Consider the following 23,597-nt stretch of genomic DNA (forward strand, 5'->3'; position numbering starts at 1 on the left):
TTCCAATAGCCTGAAGGGTGGCTTTTAACATTTCTTTTCCAGCTGAAGTATTTCCTGAGTTCTGTCCAAGACCTCTGTAGTTAAAGAAAAGACATTTTGACACTTAATAGACAATGTTTTGTTATGTATTGAACTGGTTTTTTTTCCCCTTTAAACTCTAGACAAATGTATAGGCACATGGCTAGCCACATCATATGCCTATAACTGAGACACTTTGCTGGAATGTCAATTATAGGACATATGTCAAAAATATTCATTGCAAATAACATTTTACCTATTTTTGAAGGCTTTTAAGGAAATATAAAAATACAAAGCAAGTGTTTTTACATTCTACTGAAACAGTATCTGGTAGCTTGGGTTTTTACAAAGCTAAGAATGAGCTTTAGTCCAAGCAGAGAGGACCAGACCAATAAGCCTGCTGAAGACTGATGTGTATTTAATTCCCAAAATGAAGGGAAAAAGGGAGAGTGAGGGCATTGGCTAACCACCTTGGCCTTTACTTCTCTGATTTTGGTTCCTGAGTTAATTTCAGTTCTCTTTATTTCATGCTGGACCCAGTGAGCTTTCCAAAGCCATCTTCAAACAATATCTTTCTTATGAACTACAGTCTACCCTTTCCTGGGTCTCTCTTTTTCTGGTCCTGAGTCTAATTCTAACACAAATAAAACTACCCTCTGGCCGAACAAGAAAGCAGACAGCAAAACAGAGGTAAGTTGGCCAATCAGCAATGGTAGTGTTAACTAAAAAAAAAAATCACAAAAATTTTTAAAGACAGGAAAAAAAAATGCTCTTTTGGGTTCCAAGATGGATAAAGGCAAAAGACAGTGGCTCTTCTAAAGAGAAACCATAAAAACTCACTCCATTAAGGGTCAGCTTGTGATACATGCTTTTAGCTACAAGTACCCTTTGATTTATGCAAGGAATTCTCTCTCTCTCTCATATATATTAATATATATATATATATATATATATATATATATATATATATATATAATATATGTATATATAATATATATATATATATATATATTAATATATAATATATATAATATATATGTATATAATATATAATAATTATGTGATATATATACATATATAATATATAAGAAATATAAATATAAGATGAAATATTATATATTTAATACCATGGTCCCTTTGACACATTTTAGATGTATGAAATATTTCTAAGGCAATAAATTTTCCAATGGCCTAGGTAAGAAATGAGTAGAGATGAGATCTGGCTTCATGGAATTCCGTCACTGGCATATTCAACAGATCATTCAATAAACATTTATTAAGCACTCACTCTATGCCAGGCACTGCAGAATACAAAGACAAAAACCAAGTAGTTCCTGTCCTCAAAGAGGTTCAATTTGATAATGAAGCCAGATGTTTACTTATGAGTGTATATAGACAATCCATCAGTGATGTGCCTCCTGGAAACTATGACTTGCTTTTGTTGTTGTTGAGATGTTTTCAGTCATGTCCAACTTCTGTGATCCCATTTGAGGTTTTCTTGGCAGAGATAGTGTAGTGGTTTGCCATTTCCTTCTCCAGCTCATTTTACAGATGAGGAAACTGAGGCAACCAGGGTTAAGTGACTTGCACAGGGTCACACAGCTAGTAAGTGTCTGAGGCCAAATTTGAACTTAGGAAGATGAATCTTCCTGACTCCAGGCCTGGCATTCTATCCTCTGTACCATCTAGCTGCCCTATTGTAGCCTGCACCTCTCTCCAAAACAATGTGTTTTAAAAACAAGAATGTTTTATGCTCACCAAAGACGTTCATGGTGAGGTCCACCATAAGCTCCTGTGTAGGGGTGGAATTATGCTGGTCATACCCATACTGGAACAGTTCAGGATCTCCTAAATTAGAGCTACATTCACTTAAAAGAATTTGGCCCAACTGTCCACAGGGGAAATACTGAGTGGTTGAAAAATGCCTCTTGTAAAGACAGTGATAATGGGATGGGTAACCCAAAATGTGTGTCCATTAGAATCCACAGGCAATTCAAGCGTATAAAAAACTTGGCCCTGAATTGTACAGGAAGAGGAAAGCAGGCTGGATGGCCTTTGGGAACCCACCGTTTTTTCATGATGCCAACCAAACTTCTCCCTGAAACAAAGGCCTACCTTTGGAACATTGATAGACTTATTCACCGGAAGCCATGTTTTTTTTTTTTTATTTTGGGTAAATATTAAAACTTAAATACACAATAAGAAAAGAAAAAAATTATAAACTTAAATATAAAATAAAAGAAAAAATATGTCATGTGCACAGCAGGATATAGGAGAGGATTCAGAATATATATCAATAACTTTTCATTTCAAGAAAGCCTATATATTAAATACTGCCAGTTATATTGAAAGCCGTCCATCTTTTCTTTACTTCCTTGTAGGTTTTCTTTTGTTCCCTGCTGTACACTTTTTACTTTGTTCTTTTTTCCCCCTTCCTCCTCTCTACCTCCCAACTCGAGGCTACAATTAAGCGTAGATATATTTGTATATAGATATTGATATATACATATGCATACATACATAAACATATACTTTCCCTAAGAGATTCTACTCTTAACCTTTGCTTTTTATGCTTGTGAGTATCTTTTATTTCCTATTTCTCCTCCTCTACTTTACTTCTACCTGCTACCTTGCCCTCCTATTATTTAACCTCCCCAACCTCCCCCAATTCTTCCTTTATCCTGCCATTCCCCTAAATCTAAACGCCTTTTTATATCTCCCTTTTGACCTATTACTTCCCCCTCCCCTCTAAAGATTCCTCCTTTATCCTCTCCCCTTCCCTATCCACTTAGAGTTTTATTTCTTTCTAAATTTAGAAGACTCTTATCCTCTTCTAGATATATATGTATTTTTCCTTTTTGAACCCATTCCTGATGAAAGTAGATTTCCAGAACTGACAACCCCCTTCCCCTATCTAATTCTTATCTTTCTTATAAGCTACCTAATTACTAATAACAATCTTAGACATAGATTTCACATTTTACATATATCAAAGGTAAACATTTTATCCTTATTGAGTGCCTTGTAATTGGTCATTGGTATGTGTGTTACATTTCTCTTGGCTCTTGTATGTCAAATCTTCTATTGAGTTCCATTTCTTTGCAAAGTCCTGAAAGTCTGACAATTCATTAAATATCCATTTTTTTTCCATTTAGAATTCTGCTTAGCTTTGCTGGGTGTGATATTTTCAGCTGAGCCCAGTTCTTTCGCTTTTTGATACATAGTGTTCCAAGACCTATGATCATTCAGTGTCGCCACTTCTAGGTCTTGTGCAATTCTAATTGTGGTACTACCGTATATAATTTTTTTCTTGTTGCTTATAATATTTTGCCCTTGAGCTGCTTTTGGAATTTGATTATAATATTCCTGTGAGTTTTCCTCCTAAGATCTCTTTCAGGTGGTGATCAGTGGATTTTTTTCTATTTCTACTTTCCCCTCTTGTTCTAATGCTTCAGGACAATTTTTTAAATTATTTCTTGTGTTATTGTATCAAGATTCTTTTCTTGATCATAGCTTTCAGGTAGTCCAATTATTTGTATGTTTTCTCTTCTTGATCTGTTATCCAGATCAGTTGTTTTTCTTATGAGATATTTCACATTGTCTTCTATTTTTTCATTCTGCATATATATATGTGTGTGTATGTGTATGTGTGTGTGTGTATATCTATATCTATATCTATATCTATATCTATATCTATATCTATATCTATATCTATATCTATATCTATATCTATATCTATATCTATATCTATATCTATATCTATATCTATATCTACCTCTACCTCTACCTCTACCTCTACCTCTACCTCTACCTCTACCTCTACCTCTACCTCTACCACTGTCTCTGTCTCTGTCTCTGTCTCTATCTCTATCTCTATCTCTATCTCTATCTCTATCTCTATCTCTAATCTATATCTATATCTATATCTATATCTATATCTATATCTATATCTATATCTATATCTATATCTATATCTATATCTATATCTATATCTATCTATCTATACACACACACACACACACACACACACACACATAATTTCTCCATCTCTTATAACTTCTTTGGCTTCCCCTTGCCCAATTCTGATTTTCAAAGAGGTGTTTTCTTCCTTAAGATTCTGGATTTCCTTTTCTAGTTGGTTGACTTTTTTCCCATAATGTTCCTATTTTTCTTGGATTATTCTTATTTTTCATTTTAGTTTTTCCTCAATCTCTCTCATTTGATTTTTAAAGTCTTTTTAAGTTCTTCAATGACCATTTGACATTACTCTTTGGGGTAAAATAGGGTTTCTTTGCTTCAGTATCCTCCTCTGAAGATGAACCCTGGTCTTCTCTATTCCTCTCTATGGTTGGATTCTTTCTCCTTTGCCTGTGCATTTTTTTGGTAATAGTTTAGTTTTTATAATCACCTCTAGTCCTTGGGTATAGAAGATAATGCCTCTGGCCTCTGATCCTCTTCAGTTCTCCCCTCTGACTTTGAACTCAAGCCAAGACCTCCAGCCTCCATTAAGTGCCTACAGCCAGTGGTGTCCTGCCCCACTGCTTCTGTACTCACTGGGCATATGTTGTTTTTTTCTTGCCCCTGCTGCTCTCTAGAGCATATCTGGGTCTGACATTCTGTGCCAGCATAGGTTCCCTAGATCTTCCCCAGATCCTCCCCAGGTCAGAAGTCCAACTTCCCTCACTGCCCTGGGGGCAAAAGTTCCTGTGGCTATTCTGAGGCAACCTCCCAATCTGACTAACCCGAGGGCTTACCACTTTTTGTTTAAATGGTCCCTAGCCTAGAGGTATTTGCTGTTCACTGGGAGGAAATCTCCTATGGGGATTTTTCTTCAGATCCTCTCTGATTGTCCCGGGAGGACCCAAGTTCTGCCCCTACTTTCACTTATTTTCACAGCTCTACGTTCACCCAGAGGCACTATTTTATCTCTTTTGTGAAGGAAAATCTTGAGAGCTTGAAATTTTCTGACCTACTCTGCCATCTTCCCAGAATCCTCTCTGGAAGCTGTGTTTTATGGCTTCAAGTCAATGAACAAACACTATAGACTTTGAGACCTGAGATTGAGGGTAGTGCAAAGGGCACTGGGGAGACACATAGAAGGCGTGAGCAGTGTAAACACATTACAAATATGCAATTACACAGGAGAAGCCATGTAAAAGAAGCCATAACATGTATGATTGGAAAAGAAGATATTGTGGTTACATTGTGTGGAGGGATGATCTGTGTGTGGCCTTTGTGCTCTATTGAGATCAGTATAGGTTTAAGGGAACAAGAGGAAGGGGCCCAGGATTCTGAGTAGGTTCCTTGAGGTGTACTAACAGGAGGCTATGAACAAAAGTCGTGTAGGAATGATAAATACATGTGGCATGTGATTCACTTTCTTGGAGGGGATGCCCGCATTGTTAAGATCATAGATCCACTGATATATTGGATTAAATTTAATGAAAAATCCCAAAGTTTTTACACCATGGAAAGGAAAAGTTTTGCCGATATTTTGAGTGTCTGGAGCCAGACTCTGGAAAGCCATTTTGAACAAAGCTTAGTCTACTGGGAAGGGCAAGATGGTGAAATGTGTACCTAACCAAGTTGGAGCTCCCAAGTTCCTATTATGGGTAATGAACTTGTTCAATATCTGAAAAACATCTATATAACAAAAATTCATGTAATAAGGCTTTATTTGAAATAGAAACATCTGGTTGGAAAAGGAGACATTTTGAGTCAAAGTGGCTATTTGATATAATGTTTGAGTAGAAGGGATCTTACCTTTTTTTGAGTTGTGTACCACTTTTGAGGTATAGACCCCTTCTTAGAATAATTTTTCTTAAATGTGCAAGAAAGAAATACATGATATTATAAAGGAAATCAAATGTTAGTGAAAATAAAGATCCCCCCATCCAACTTCACAAATATTCTGAAGTCTATCAACAGATTTTGGGGGGGTTGTGGACCCCAGGTTAAGAATCTTTGATGTAGAGAGAGAAAAGGAAAGATTTTAGTTAATTCCCTTGATCTTAAAAAAACCCCAAACACTTTAATTTAGTCAATTTCCTTTGTGTGAAAATAAAAAAAGTAGCCTGGGATGCCTTAGGAGATGGGAGGAGCTCTGCCTGTGCTGGCTTGAGGCCCACTGTCTAAGGGGGAGTCACTGATGAGAAATTCTCTTTGCTTAAGAGTGGTTCCTGGTGGGGCAGTTGCTGCTCATTGGCAGTCAAAGACGGGGAATGATCATTCAAGGGCCATTTTATCTGGACTCATTTGTTCAGTTTTGTTACAAAAGGAGGCTACTTCATGTTTTCATCATGGATACACTTCTTTTTTGTTCAAAAAAGTTTTTTCAGAAAGGAATAACAAATAGCTAAAATATGTATAGTGCTTAATATGTGCTAGGCACTGTGCTAAACACTTAGCAATTATATTCTCATTTGATTCTCACAATAACCCCAGGAGGTAGATGCTATTACCACTGCACCATTAGCTGTCCTGCTAGCTAGCTAGAGAGATAAAGAGATGATAGATTAGATAGGTGGATAGATAGATAAGAAATATTGGTAAAGTAGACAGATAGATGAATAGATAGGTAAGAAATATTAATACCAGGTGGCTCAATGCAAGGTGATTAGGGAGAGAGGGCATTGGCAGTTGGAGGAATTAGGAAAGACTGTGTAACAGGTAGTGTATTCTTGAACTGTGACTTGAAGGAAAAGAAGCGTTCTATGGAGCAAAGATGAGGAAGAGGGAGAGCATTTTAAGCACAGTTGACCCATCCAAAGGCATGAGAACAGGAGATGGAGCTCCTTGGGTGAGGAAAAGAAAAGACAGTTGTCTATGCCACACAGGAGTCTACAAAGAGCCTTGAGAGATGAGATGTGGCCAAGTTGTGAATGGCTTTGACAGCTAAGCAGAGCATCTCTCTAAACTCATACCTAGGAATCCTCAGCTGTCATACCTGACTCAGAGGATTGTTTGCCTAGCTTTATGGGAAGGTATTGTCCTTCTGAGGAAATCTGGCTCTTCCTCCAACACAAAGGAATTTTGTTGTCTTTTTGTCTCTTTTCTATTTCCTCTCTATCTCTCCATCACCCAATCTCTCACCTCTCACCTATCTCTATCAATCTCTATTATCTGTCTCTATTAATCTATATCTATCACCTGTTACCTATCTCTATTAATCTATTTCCTATCTATCAATCTCTCTGTGATCCATCCTTTACCAATTACTTATCTCTATCAATTCTATTACCTACGTATATCAATCTATATCTATTACCTATCTCCATTACCCATCTATCCATCTCTCTATCATCCATCTCTCACCTATCTCTGTCAATCTCTATCCAGTCTATCACCTATCAATCTTGCTGTCATTTATCTATCACTTCTCTCTCTCTGTCTCCATTGCCTAGGAAATCTTATTTTGCATATAATAGGTGCTTAATAAGTGCTTGATGAATTAAGTTGATTTATATTTACTGATCAACACCATAAAAAAAGAACATGTTCCAAAATCAGGCCATAATTAGGACACATGCTTAGGTCATTTTTCTAAAACTACAAATTTGATATCATACTGGTGTCAGTGTTGCTCACACTAATGTCTTCCAGCTTTCTTTGGGCATTTAATGTTCTAGCCTGGCCTTCTCGTTCCCCAACTGGGAAATTCCAGCGTCCTTCTCTGTGGCTTTGCACAAACTGTCCCCCATGCCTGGCAAACCATCCCCACCCTCCTGCTTCCTGGAATCTCTGACTTCTTTCAAAGCCCAAATCAATTTCCACTTCTTCCTGCTAGCAGCTTCACCCCATTCTCCCAGTTCCTATCCCCCCTCCTCCTGAAATCATTTTGTATCATTTTGCCTGTGATTTTCTAGTACGTGTTTTCCACTGATAGAATGTAAGCTCCTTGAGGACAGGGACATTTCCTTTTTGTCTCTCCATCAACTTGCACACAAGTAGGAGTTTAATACATGCTTGACCCATCGATTGGCTCCACCTGTATCTAAATAGATCTGGGCTTCAGTGGTGGGCATGTGCCCTCACAGCTTGGCCACACTCCTCTGCATTCCTCTGGCCAAAGCTCTTGGAACTACACAGACCATCTCTCTAAGAGATGTTCTTTCTGTCCCCTCAAGCAGCCAACCCCTTGCTCAGGTCCTCGACATCTCTTGTGGCTAGGCAGTACAGCACACCGAGCATGGGACTAGGAAGCAGGAAGACTTAAGTTCCAATCCTGCCTCAGACACTTTAGTGGTGTGACCCTGGGCACTTAAACTTCTGTTGCCTCAGTTTCCCCATCTGTAAAATGGGGATAATTATAGCACCTTAACTTACAAGATTGGTATGATGAGCAAATGAGATAGCATATTTACATATATACGATGCTTTGCAAACCTTAAAATGATATATAAATGCAAATAATAATACCACCCTGTTAAAGGGTATTCCTGCCTCCACGGCCATCCCTCTCCAAGTGCATCCACCACACAGATACCAAACTAATTTTTCTAAAGCATATCACCTTCCTCCACTACACAAGAAACTTCTGTGACTATCTATTGCTACTTGGATAAAATGTAATTCAACTGTTCAACATCTTAAATCCTTTCCACTGAGGCACTGAGTGTACCTTTCTAGACTGAGTTCATGTCATTCTTTGTCAAACACTCTACTCTTCAGTCCACCTGGCCTCCATGCTGCTTCCTAAATCCCTCCATCTTTCATCTCCAGTTCTGTTCCCCCCACTCCCCATGCCTCGAGTGTTTTGCCTTATCACATCTACCTTGTGGAATCCTCATTTTTCTTTATGGTTTAGCTCAAATCCCATGTTCCATAGAAGGCCTTTGATGAATCCCACCCTCTCCCTCCCACCCCACTGACTTATCTGTGGATGTTGTTTTTACATAATAGAAGGTGTAGACACTTTCACTTTTGTCTTTTGCCACTACTCAGTACAGTGCCAGGCTCAGTACACAATAAATGTAGGTGTTTAATAAATACTTGTTGAATTAAATTAAATTTTCAGATAGCTCTAAACCAAACTTAAAAAATTTTTTTTATTAATTTATTTTGATTTATCAACAATCACTTCCATATGCTTTTGAGTTGAAAATTTTTCTCCCCCTTCCTCCCCACACCTTCCCAAGATGACACACAATCTGATATAGGCTTTACGTTTACATAACCATTAAACATATTTTTACATTAGTGAAGTTGTAAGTAAAAATTAAAACCAATAGGAGGAACCATCAGAAAGATGAAACAAAACTCAACAGAAGGTAAAAATAAGTGATAGCGATTGGACTTCCATAGTTCTTTCTTTGGATATGGACAGCATTTTCCATCCCGAGGCCTCTGGAGATGTCTTAGATCCTTGTAATGCTGAGAAGGGTTCAGTATAACAATATTAGTCATTGTATAACATGGCTGTTATAAACCATTCTTTTTAACTACACGTTCTATGAGCAATCTTTTTACGCCAAATAGAATGCTGGGTAATTCATTGTATAGAGTTCTAGTCTGGGAGTCAGAAGACTCAAATTCAAATCTGACTTTGGATATTTACTAGCTGGGTGATCCTGGGTAAGTCTGCCTCAGTTCCCCTCCAATGTAACATGGGGAAGAACCCACCTCCCAGGGTTGTTGTGAGGATCAAATATTAGAATATTGGTAAAGTGCTTGGTACCATAGTAGGTACTTAATAAAGGGCTCCTTCCTTCCTTTAAATAAGTGGTATGAATGTGGTACTTATTTACTGATCTAGCATCATGTCTGAAACATCTTAAGTTCTTAATAAACGCTTGTTGTCTTGTCTGGAATACTCAAATAGAGATGTGTTTTATTAGACACGTAGGCTGCATAGCACACATCATTGTTTCAGGAAGGGATTGGAAGAAGATTAAATTCGGTTAAACTGTTTATTTGGAAAGCAACCACTTCATTACTTTTTTCACCCTAACTGAATGGCTGACTGGATTTGACAGTTTCTGCTTGCTCCCAGATGGGCGGGCGCATGCATAGGCTGTTTCAATTTTCATTACTGCCTTCCTCATTCTCTTTTTAAACTATAGCCACATTAATCTTTATCAATACCAATAATAGAGCCCCGTGACTGAGAACGTAAAACTGGTATCGACTCATAAAATTAGACTTTTACTCAAGACATGACAGGCATGGTGGGTTTTTTGTTTGTTTGTTTCAAAGAAAGAGATAGATGATTTCAGACTGACTTGTCAGAAAGATAGATCATGCAAAGTCTAAATCATCATAGCCTTTCATTTTTATTTACTCTTTGCTATTCTTTTCACCTTAATGATTCATCTGAAATCAATCCATGAATGCCGAGGAAATGTACTGTTTGCCTCCTGTAAGAAACGAACAGTCTGCATGTAGGTGTAGTGTATCTCCTAAAATAGAGATGTTTTCCCACTCTTTATATCAATATTGATGTTGATGCCTTTGCTATTTAAAAAAATAAATTTTCCAATGATACCATACATTACAAGGGATGTTTTAGTGCTTGTGAAATAAAACAAAAATTCTCCCATTTGCTGTAACCATGACATGGAGCTGGGTTGATTGTTACCCCTTCCAACCCAATAAGGTATAATTGGAATTTCACTGTGACAAGAATATAAATAATGACTCTTTGTTAAATAGTATGTCACTGCATTGCCCTGTTTGGCACAAGTAACTTGAAAGTATTTCTAATTTAATTGGCCTGTGGTTTCTTTTTCAAATTTCCAAAATTGATTTGTAATCATCCATGTACCCAAACCAAATGTTGTCTTAAAACAAATTGTTTGGGGGAAAGTATTCCAGAATGTCATTCCCTCAAACAAACCAGAGGATAGCACTAGTTCAATAAACAGTTTTATCTTAATATGTATATATATATATAAAATTTAGATTGATTATTTTGTATCTCACAAATACAGCTCTTTTTGGCCAGTGTGTGAGATTTGACTGTTTAGGAATACATTTCTTAACTTGTAATCAAAATGACCTCATCATTGGCTTCACTGAGGTGTGATTAGAGGAGGTCGGAAATGCAGTGTCTCTGCTATTTTTACAGTCTTAAAAGGTCTCAAATGCTTCAAAGTAGGTACTACACAGAAATAATCATCTAATCATTGCTTTTCAGAACTGGGGGAAGAGGTAAGGGGAAGGGAATAAACATTTATATAGCATCTCTTATGTGCCAGGTAGTGTGCTAAGGACTTTCCAAAGATTATCTCATTTTATCTGCACAACAACCTTGAGAGGTGGGTGCTGTTACCATCCCTATTTTACATTTGAGGAAACTGAGGCAGACAGTGGCTAAATGACTTGCCCAAGGTCACACAGCTAGTAAATTTCAGACGCTGGATTTGACCTTTGGCCCAGTGTGGTTAGAGCATTGGGTTTAGAGTTAGGCAGATACAGTGTTGCACCTGGCCTCGTTCACTTGCTACCTTTGTAACCTTGGGCAAACCACTTAACCTGTCTAGGACTAAGTTCTTCATCTGTAAAATGGGGATAACAGCATCTAGGTGGTGAAGTGGACAGAGCTCCAGGTCAGGTTTCAGGAAGTCTTGAATTTAAATCTGGCCATAGACACTTACTGGCTATAGGACCCTGGGCAAGTCACTTAACCCTGATTACCTCACCAAAAAGCAAAAAAAAAAAGTGAAGGATTGGGTCTCATGACCTCTAAGGTCCCATCCACCTCTAAATCTACGAGCTTGTACTTAATGTCAGATGGTGACTCTTTTATCCTCCAAAGAAACATTTTTATTTAAGATGGTGATGGATTAGCTTGAAGATGACAGTTTAAAAGATCTCAACATTTGGAATAACTTCACTTTCTACTGCAAGCCTCAAGCTTTTGCCCAATAGAGAAATATACATGTAGGGCATAGTCTGCTTAGGGTTAGATATTCTCTTTACAATATGGTTTTGGAAACAAGGGCTCACGTTCATTCACATTGATACATTGTTCGTGGAGTTTGGCTACAACCATTCTGGAAATGTATACAAAGAGCTATTAAACAGTACACACCTTTTGATCCAGATATTCCCCAAAATGACCAAAGAAAGAAGGAAAGGTCCTTCATGTACAAAAATATTTACAGCGATTCTTTCTGTGGTGGCAAAAAGCTGGAAACTATGGGGATACCTGTCAACTGGAAAATGGCTAAACAAATTGTGGTATATGAAAGCAGTGGAGTCCTTTTGTACTGTGAGAAATGAGGAAAAAGGTAATTTCAAGGAGACATGGAAAGACTGGATGGACTCTTGCAGAGTAAAATAAGTGAGAGGGCAATTTTGACTATTAACATTAGAATTTAAAAACAAACCATTTTGAAGACATAAACTGATGAAAGCAGATGAACAAAATGAGGAGAACAATTTGTACGGTAACAGCAGCGTTGTAAGCACAAGCGACTTTGGAAACCTTGAGAACTCTGATCAACACAACGACCGTCCACGAGTCCAGAGGACCAATGATGTGGTTGTCTATCCTTCATTTTGGAAGAGGACCAATGACATCATGGGTGATGTCGACTTGGGAGTGATTTGGCTTTAAGTGAGGCAGAGTCACATGAAGTCTTCAGTCTCACTCTCTCTTCTAGAGTCCAGTAGCAGCACAAAAGTCAAAATGACTGGTGGTGGCCTAGGATGCAGTGGATGACCTGGTGTCTTTGATGCCTGGCTCCACAGCACCTGCTTCAACAGCCTTCGTGGCTGTTGGAAGAAGTTGTTCTCATCTGCCATTCCACCAGAAGAAGTCTTCGTATGCGGGAAGTAGACATCCCCCTAACTCACCAATGGGTTTGAGGCCTGTCGGTTATCTGATTTAGCCTGTCTGCTGAGACAGTTCACTGGGGTATGGCCACCATGCATGCTACAGCTTCTTGGAGCCACAGGTGGGGAGCTGGGTGAATCAGATGGACACCAATAATGGATGAGCAGCTCTGAAAAGCTCTCAGCAAGCCCTCACATCAGAGGTGCTCCTCCTCCCTGAATACCCCATACACCTTGAGAGACATGCTATCCTCTAGCACAATGTTTATCCTTGTCTTATGTCATAGAGATGTTGCCTATTGTTCCTGGTAGTGAAGAAGCATTAAGGAATAAGAAAAATCACATTTAGGATTCCATGACCTCAAAGTCCCTTCCACCGCTCAGTCTATGATCATGTGATAAGAGTATTAGGTTGGGAATCAGGTCACCTGGGTGGGAATTCTGGCTCTGCTGCTTACTGGGATGATCTTGGAGAAGTCCTTTCCTCTTTGTGGGCCTCAGTTTCCTCTCCTGTAAATGAGAGGATTGGACTCCATAGGTATCTAGCTGCCACTCTCAATCTTTGACCTTATGACTTAGAGATTCAAGCATTACCATACTTGGGAAAGCTGGGAGACAAGCTTCTGAAACCTTATTTTCAAATGTACTTCCTCAAAGTCAGAGGAACTTAATTAAGTTGCCAGGGTTAATTGTTTCTGAAGCGTTAACATGTCATTTGCCTGTTCCAACTCCCAAGCAAGTGGAAGGTGGGAACGTAATAACCTGTTTATGTGACTAGAAATTTGGGCTGGGGGCGGGTGTGGGAGGAGAAAGGAAGGTATCTTATAGGCTTCCACCTCGTTCAATGGGAAAGAACAGAACTCTGCCTTCTTTGGAAACAATGGGTGACTCTGAGGCCCAGACTTCTCTGGGGGGCAACTCCCTTTCTTTGGGAGTCTCAGTTGGGCTGAGGAGGAAGTTTCAGAACAAAACCCAGGCAATTTTTTTAATACTTTGTTCATTTCATATTTATCAGGAGTTTGTTTGCTAATTTTCATTTGCAAGAGGCAATTCTTCCAGCTAACTGGGTGCCTCAATGGGCCACTGATTTCTTTGAAGTGACAGTCTGTAAATATGCATAAAAAAGGGATGCAATTAGCGTGTGTGTGGTTCAGTGCCGTCTGATTTCATTGGCAAGTTTACCCACAGTGTTGATAAGCTACATTATCTAGAAAATTGGCCGCTGAAAAACAGCACCTCTGATTGCCAGCAAAGGTTCCAGATAACAGGGTGTTGAAGAGAAATATAATTGAGGTTGAATATGTTAACCAAGGTGTCACATGCTCCTTAGAAGCCCTAATTTATCAGCATGTTGGAATTTTTATTAACATTGGGAATGCATTTCTACCAGGCTAATGAAGTGGAATTGGCAGTTCAAGTTTTCTGTTATTGTCATTTCTGAGAAGTTAAATGTAATTTCTCATTAGACACAGTTATGTAAATATATTTGTGCAGGGGGGTAGGAAAAAAAAGTATACTTTTTTCCCTCTTGCAAAATACAAATATGTTGTTAGGAAGCAGTGTGACAGATCTGGCCTGACTGAAGTCAGCCAAGATTTTCTGTGGTCTCTGCCACCTTACAAGCCATCCTTAGAGGCAATGGGGGACAGATAAATGAAGGAAGCTTAATTTCATTAACACTCCTAGGGATTTACTGTTAGGGAAAATGAGCCTCTGATTTGTAAATGGCAGAATTTTACAATTAACTTACTTTGAATGATAGTGTAAGGAGAATTAAATGATTTTTGAAAAAGAGGTGTGTGTGTGTGTGTGTGTGTGTGTGTGTGTGTGTGTGTGTGTGTGTATGTTTGTGTGTTTGTGTTTATTCCCCAAGTTATCTTTGGATGAAAAAGCCGTGAGTCAAATGGATTAGTAAACCCATGGGTTAGAAGTATTTATAATAATAGTAGTCAATGTTCCTCTATTAATTACAAAGAAATTTTTAAGCAGAAAATATTATTAAAACAATGATCAGTTTTCCATTTCTAATTCTTAAATCCCACTACATGTAAGTATCTTGAGGACAGGGGCCATTTTCTTTTGTCTTAGTACCATCTAGCCGCTTGAAGTGTTCCGCCTTGTCCGTAAATGGCTCTTAGTAAATGCTTATTGGATTGCTTGGGAGGCAAATTATTGCCAAAATGTTTTTGTGTAACACTTCACATCAGTAAGGAGCCTCATGATTATAGCTGTTAGATTCATATGTCTCTCAAGTCAGGTAATAATGCCTTTCTTTTTCATGTATCACTTATAACGATAAAGGAAAAAGCAGTGGCAAGGAACAGCGTCCGGTCCATGACAGTGTCATAAGCTCATAGCATGGACTCATAGGATGACAGCTAGAGAGCCCAAGAAACTTTGTGGCCATTAATCCCAACCTTTCCATTTTCCTGATGAGAAAACTGAGGTGGTTAAGGGAAATGCAAAATTACACAACTAGTAAACAGTAAAAGTAGGATTTAAATGCCCATTCTCTGAAGGATTAAGGTTTTAATTTTTTTTTTAGCATCAAATTTCCATGTGACAGCTCCTTTCAGTGGACATTAGATTTAACTAATACTTTTAAGTGCCTACTAATCAATTAATGGCTAGATGCTAAGGCAAAATCACACAATCCCTACTCTCAGGAAACTTATAATCAAATGAGAAAGGACATTTAAGTAGGATACAAGGTAGAGTGTTTTAAAAGCAAAGAAGAAATCAAGACAGCATATTATCAGGAATTTGAAGAAGGAGAAATCATTTTCATTTGGTGAAGGGATCAGAGAAAGCTTCCTGTAAGAAGTGGCTTCTGATGTGTGTTCTAAGGGATGGGAAGGATTCTAATATGTGTCCCTGCCATAAAAATTAGAACGTAGAAAAGAAAAAAGAAAACAGTTATTTTAGTAACTTACAAAAAAGAGCATAAAAAGCTTAAAATAATCATATATCACAGGATCATAATTCACATGGCAGTTTATATTCTCATATTGCATATTGCAACTTTTAAGAAATTGAGAATACAAGATATTTAAAATTAACTACTTGCAAAATGTGATTGATTTTTTTCACCAGAATGTTAAACTTTTGTAATTTTTATGATAGCTTGTTAATTTGAAAAATAAGAGAAAATGCAAAAGAATTATTTTTAAATAAGTTGCATTTTTTGGGTAAGAATATATACTAGACCACTTCATAATTTGTGATATATACATATGTACATACTTCATCACAATTAAAGAACATTGTACCCCAAATTCCCAAATAGCCATTTTTTCATAAAATGCTACATTTTAAAAACAATCAACTCATAATAGTTGTGATGGCACATAATAATAGAAGACTGAATTGTCATACTGGTATACATGAAGAATTAGAAAAACCAAGAAGTACCTGGTTCATAAGCCATTACTCAGAATAGTGCATGAATTGAATGAAAATTATTTATACATATATGATGTTAAGAATTATATTAAATATATTTATGTTGTTTTAATATGTAATTAGTAATTCCTTGGTTGATGAGAGACTATTCTCTATTTTTATTGTTGTTCAGTTGTTTTAGTTGTTTTTGACTCTTCGTGACCCCTTGTGGGGTATTCTTGGCAAAGATGCTGGAGTGGTTTGCCATTTCCTACTCCAGCTCATTTTACAGATGAGGAAACTGAGGCAAAGAAGATTAACTGACTTGCACAGAGTCACACAGCTATTAAGTGTCTGAAGCCAGATTTGAACTCAGGAAGATGTCTTCCTAACTTCATGCCCTGTGCTCTAATCACTGTGCAACCTAGTTGCCTTACTATTCTCTATCTATATTGATCAACAACAGAACTTCTGTATCTTTATTATTTTCTTTGAAATTCTCCAATTTTGCAATGGCAATTAAAAAAAAAATCAACTAATAATCATACTGCAGAGAAAGAAACAAATATGGAAAGAGAAAAACATTCATTAAACACCTACTATGTGCCAGGCACTCTGGTAAGCACCTTATATAAATATTATCATCTTTGATCCTCATGAACAATCCTGGGAGATGGTTGCTACTAATTTTCCCCATTTTACAGTAGAGGAAACTGAGGCAAACTGACTTGCTCAGAGTCACTCAGCTAATAAGTGACTGAGATAAGACTTCTTGACTCCAGCCCAGCATCCCTATCCAGTTCACCACCTAGCTACCCCAGTAACTTAACATGGTCAATCTCTAGGCTCTCTTCTGGACTTCTGGACACCATCAATTCGTATTGGCTTCCCCTCTCTTTCATCTTTTCAGGCTTTATCCTGTAGGTAATGGGAAACCAATAAAAGTACATGAAAAAGAGAGTGATTAATCAGACCTGAGAATTATTAAGAAGATTAATTTGGAGGCTGTAGAAAGGATTCATTAAAAAGGAAAGATAGTAGAGATGGAAAGATCAGGTAGAAAACTTAGAATAGTCCTTGCAAAAGATAAGGCTTACATATGTCTATATTCATAGAATGGTAGCATGGCGTTCTACTAGTTTGGAGGATGGAACGTTCCTGGCTGCGTCTTGTTGAGGCCAGTAGATTGGCTTGAGTATCTCAAAGCTGTTGACCAGTGTACTTTAGTATAGAAAAGAAAGTTCTATGACTACCACAGTCTATTCCTTTCATTGTTACTCTTTCCCATTCCCTCTCAAGGGAGTTGGCCATCAGCTATACTATAGGGGTCCAGGCCAGACTCTTTAGGGCAATGGTTTACAAACATGTTTTGCTGTGCATAAATAAGAACGTTTTTGAATGTGTGACACTAATATATGTGTATTTCCATATTTATAAGTTGTAGTATGTAAAAGTTTACCACTGGGTGCTTCATTCTGCCCTATTCAAAACAACAAATGGTAGAAAGCAGGGTTCTTGCTCACTGGTCACTGTTCCAGTCTGGGAAACTGAGAGGGCAAGAAGTGAGGATGGGAGTTTTCCCAGGGATACTCGGTTCCTTTGAATATCCAGGTAAGTGGTGAGGCTATAAATGCCCTGAGGGGCCATCGAGTGGAGAGAAGAAAGGGAGAATGGGAGCTTATATGAGAGAGGGCAGTAAAGAAAGAACATTAGGGATCATAAGGGAAGTATAGGTGTGGTTGTGTTGGATTTGACTAGGAGAGGTAGGATTCAACCTGTCTTCTCATACTGATTGTTTGGTCATACATCTCTTGGGTTCATGCAACAATCCCTTTGGAATCATTCATGGACCTCACTTTGGAGACTGCTGCTCTGGGGAATAGGTTGCTGAGATTAAAAGCTACAAATGGCACAGTGAAAATGAAGACTACCCTCATAGGGTCGCAACCCTCAGCCTTTCCCAAACCCCAGATGAATTATTCTCTTGTTTGACACCCTCCAAAGGGACCTCCTGGCTTCTTCCCAAGTTCTCTCTCTTAAATCTCTCCCTGATTTCTCCTCAGCCCATCACTTGCCTTTGGCATCCAAATTCTTCTTTAGATCAAGAAAGTCTTTTAAAAAAGCAATGCTAAATGGGGACAAGAGAGGGACATCAAGATGCCAGTATAAAAGAAAAAGTACTGGTTCTAGCGTTAAGACATTCTAGTTCAAATCTAACCTGTGACACTTATTACCTTGGGAAGGACCTCAAGGACCGATTAGTCAAACCCCCTCAATTTATAGATAAGGAATCTGAAGGGTTGGATTGGATCAGGAGAGGATGGGAGGGGAGGAGAGGAGAGTTCGTGAACTTTTTTTTTTTTAGTATTTTGATAATTGTATTTCAACATAATTGGTTTTCTTTGTAAGTCCATGTATTTTATTTTATGCATTTACAAACTATTCTGAGAAGGGGTCCTTAGGCTTTGCCAGACTGCCTGCCAGAGGGGGTCAGTGCACGCAAAAAAGATGGCAGAGCCCTGGAACCAGATGGTCTCTGAGATCCCCTGTAGCTTTGAATCTATGGCCCTAAGATCAAAGAAAGGAGAGGACCCTTGCGGTCTGAGGTGGATGAGATGATAATGTCACAGAATGAGAAGGCTGAACTGAGCTTCTTTCCAACTCTGAGCTTCTGAGAAGCTGTGGCCCCCATCACCGCAGCACTTACGCACTTGTTTTCAAGGATAAGAACACATTTTGGGTGGGAGAAACCGTCTGCAAAACATTTGGAAGCTTTTTTGTTCCTTTCTTGGATTGAGTTCATGAAGGGATATAACCAAAAAGATTTTTTTTTTAAATTCTGATGCACCTTCAGAGAAAACAACCTTATCTAAGGACTCTCTTCACAAAGGAATTTAGAGATGAACGTTTTTAACCTTTCTGAAATTTAGAGCAGGAATTCACATCGAGGAAAATGGTTGAAACGTGATAGAGTATTACAAATGTTGTTTTTTTCTTTTTCATAGATTTGGTACTGGAAAGGACGAACCTCAAAGGTCATTTAGTCCAACACTCTCGTTTTACAAAGGGAGAAACTGAGGCCCAGAGAGGGGACTTGACCAAAGTTTTATAAGCGGGATATATTTGCAGAGCTGAGATCTGAACCCCGGTTCTCTGATTCTAGGTATTACAATTTTTTTTTTACAGTTCTTGCTGGAGTATGTGGGTAGCCTTGGGGATCCTAGTTTGGTGGTCAGTTGAAATAAGGCAACTCTGAAAGAAATGCAAAACAACGCCTGTCCTTGAGGAACTTACATTCTTAGCCTATTTGTAAGATTGGCCCTAAGTGGTAATATAGTGTCAGTACCTTAGAGAGAAAAAAAAAGAAGACACCTCTATCTCTCTTTTCCTTAGGAAGTAAAGTGCCATTATATATCCCCTGTTATCTTAAACCATGTACCAAGATGATTATGAAAATGTTTTAAATCAGCTCCACAAATCAATTAATTCTTATTAAATGCTTACAATAAAAAGAATTGTTTGGATTACATCATTATATATTATATATTATTTGGATATATTTTATGACACATTTTTGTATATATTATGTTATGTATTATTTGGATATTTTTATTATATTATTTAGATTATTATATTATTATAGTAATCAAGAGGAAACGTGGAGAAGTAAATAGAACTGGTTCCAACTCCTATCACATATTCAGCACTGTGTTGGTAAGTATTTAACAATTGGATCTCTGAGGAAAAAAATGTACTTAAGATGCATTTTTGGTTTAATCCCCAGTATTAACATTTTTTCCATTTTCTTTCATATGGACAATCATCAGAACAAGAAATCAAGCCCTGATTTATAGTGTTTGCTGATTCTTGAGATGTAAATGGTCTCATTGGAAATTTAACAATTGGCTTTAGCAGGGTTGAACTAGCTCCAGTGTACTTCAGCATATTACAAGTATGTGACCTTGTGAATGTGTGACTTAACAGATTACAGTTGGGCTCTGCAGTTAAGAGGCACTGGCTTCAATTGCATCATTTCTGTTTATTTTCCACCTGTGTTATACTTTCCTACCTTGGACTTCAGTCTCTTCCTCTGTAAGTTTAGGGCATTGGTCTAGATGGCTTCTTTAGCCCCTAATAGTCCTAGGTCCATGGTCCTATGACATTCAGAGCTCAGGAAAATCTCCAGGGTTATAGATTATAGATAAACTGCTAACAGGCTATATATGGAGGGGATTTCCACACTGGGACCTTCCTATATGGATGAAATCCTAGGTCCAGAGGAAAAAATGAAAGGCGATGGAATGGTAATAACACTACATGAAAGGTCTGCACTCTCATGCCTGGAATGAGGCAAGGTAGGCCTAGGTTCTCTAAAATGATGTTTGGGGAACTAAAACTCAGATAAGTCTTATGAAAGTAGAAGGGCTGTAGGAATGAGTATAATTGGATGAACTGTATGTCTATCATTCTAAGGACTAGACCAGAGGCTTCTCACTGGATTGGCCACAGGGATATGCATTTTTAGGGGGTACAGGGAGGGGTCCCCTCATAGATTAAGTTGTACAGGGAGAATCATTTGCATCCTAAGCTGGTAAAGGGAGGACTCACCTCTGCAAAATCTGAGAACCTCAAGCTCCTATCAGTTAACAAACATTTATAAAGTACCCATTGCATGGCAGGCACCTCGGGATACAAAGACAGAGGAAAGATAGGCCCTGTCCTCAAGGAGCTCACAGTCAAATGGGGGAGTCTATGTGAATAACTCTGTACCAACAAGCTATAGGCAAGAAGAACTGGAAATAGTAAGGGTAGTTCTGTTTTCAACTTGGGGGAATAAAAAGGTATTCTCAACTAATTGAAAAAGAATTTTGATAGAAAAAAAAATTCCCAAAGTAAATGTTGCACTAATACTATACCTGCCAAGTGAAAATATGTTGGAACCCAGGGACCTTGCTGTAGGTGAGAATATGGTAACAAAGACTTTGGAGTATTTCCAGTAATAGAACCCCTTGGAGGGGATCCAGTAGAAATGTACCTCATGCTGAATTCTATGCTTTTAACTAGTGAGCCACATTATATAGAGCCAGACCCTGTCTGGAGTCTAGGGAGGCTTGACAGCAATGTGAATTTTAGCCAGCAGGTGGTACTGTCAAGCCACTTACTGGTTATTGGGGAGGAAGCACCATGGATTGCAAGCTCAGACATCCAGTCTTGAAGGTTGTAGTCTGAATTCACCAAGGAGGCAGGATGGGCCATGGCCACAAACAGATCACAGTAATAGCAAACACTAGGTAGACATAGTAGAGGTCATTTAGTGGAGATTGGGAAGTGTGGTAGCACTCAACAGGATGGCCTGGAGGAGACTTTTCAGAGGGGTTCCAAACGTGACAATTGCTTGATTAGAGATCTCTGTGCTGAAAGATCTTTGGAAGTTCTGGGAAGGAGAATACTTGCAAATGGATTGATGTGGCTTTGAAGGGGCTTCTTTATGTCTCAGTTGAGTTTTGACCCTTCCTTTGCTTGAAGAATGTTCTCTGTGTGAATGCTGAAAAGGTATCTGAGGTCTGGCTCCATCTTGTGGGATTGACTTTGAGGGTTTTGGGGGCCCTCTGTTGTCCTTGAGCTGCTTTTGATGTTTGGATTTAGGAGAAGCAGAATGGCTTTTACTGTATATGGAACAATGACCTGGAAATTTTTTTTTTCTAAGACATACTTATGTGTGTCCTTCATTCTCGTAGTGTATTGCACCATATGAAGGTGAGATGATAGAAAATCCTCTTTTCATCTCAAGATTCATAATTGCAATAGTTATGTCATGTGACATCACACTTGGCATGGTGACATCATATGACATGGACTATTTGAGCTGGAAAGCATCTTCAAAACAGGATGAGGACATAGACTGGCCCTGTGATTGTACTGGCATGGGGAGCTACCAGATGAAGAGTGAGATTAGCAGAATCAAGAGAAAGGTTGTACAAGTATCAGCAAAATTATTCAAAGCACAACTGTGAACAGCTAGGCTGTTCTGAGTATATTTACATCAACTGCAAAGGACCTAGGAAGGAAGATGCTATCCACCTCCAGAAGAACTGATAAACAGAAGTATGCATAGTGTGGTTTTATAGACATACATATATATATCTATCTTTTTCTATATATCTGCGTCAAATGGTGGCCTTCTCTAGTGAAAGGTGGGGAGGGAAGGACTCACTTTGGAACTTAAGCTGTAACAAAAAAAGATTATCTTTACCAATGAAGGTTAGTGCATCCTCTGCTAATTATATTAGAGAATTTCTAAATGACTTGACCATGTGTCAGAGGTAGAGTTTGAACCCAAGAATTTCTGACTGGAAGCCACCTCTTTATCTATTCTAATTAGATCATTTAAAGCAAATTGCTTAATTTACAAGAATGGAATGCAGTCCCAGGGGATTTGTATAAGTAGAAAGAAAGCAGTATGGTATAGAGGAAGAAGAGCCCAAGGGAAACCATGCCTTAGAGCTAACTTTGGCTACTTACAGTCACTTCAAGACTATGGCAAGCAGGATGTTAGAAAAGGGCTAGATCAGATCACATCTTATACACTGAACTGCCTAAAAGGAGCTTGTTTGCTGACTGCTGTGTGTGGGAGAATGGAAGGAGAAGTGAGGGGCTACACATGGGAATAGGGTAACAGTACACTGGTGCTTATCTGGGATTCTTGGATGTCTTCCAGTTATGCCCCTTTATCTGTGAGTGTGATATGGTATGTTCTTCCACAAGGTTCCAATAGAAACAATTCCACTGAGGAAGACCTATGCTCCAGATTCAGCCTGAAGCCACCATGTCTAACTGCACTCATTATGTACACCACCCTGGCTAGAATAGGGTATTCTACTGGGTCCTAACAGAGAACTCAACAACACGTCCTAGGTTACAGTTAATGTGAAAGCCTGGGTTGGAACCCCTAACTCCTGATTTCTCATCCCCACGCCACTCTCGTCAGCATTTACCAGCTTAATTAGGACAGCAGATCTGACTGATTTACCCATGGGACTAGTGGTGTGTGTGGGTAGGACAAACGATATCCACATTTGCTCTGAAGGCTGAATCAGAGGGCTAGAATTTCTCTATCATTGTCTGTTCCTCAGAACTCAAGAGGTAAGCCAGCTTTCTAAGCACATGACCTCACTCTACTTGTTCAATGTTTTGTATTCATGAACGACTCCCAAAATAAATATCTTTAACTAAAATACACACACATACAACTTCTCTACTTAATACTGAAGTCATGTTTAGTAAATACTTTATGTGACCTTAATTTGTTCTTTGAAGACATCTGCAATCCCAATTTTTACTTCATAAACTCTTTTGATGTCATTGGAAAGTTATTCCAGTGTGTTCACACGGCATGTTATACCTTCAAATCTTCTTCGCCT

Source organism: Phascolarctos cinereus, unplaced genomic scaffold (assembly GCF_003287225.1).
Source record: "Phascolarctos cinereus isolate Bilbo 61053 unplaced genomic scaffold, phaCin_HiC Scaffold_4;HRSCAF=312, whole genome shotgun sequence".
NCBI classification, from domain to species: Eukaryota; Metazoa; Chordata; class Mammalia; order Diprotodontia; family Phascolarctidae; genus Phascolarctos; species Phascolarctos cinereus.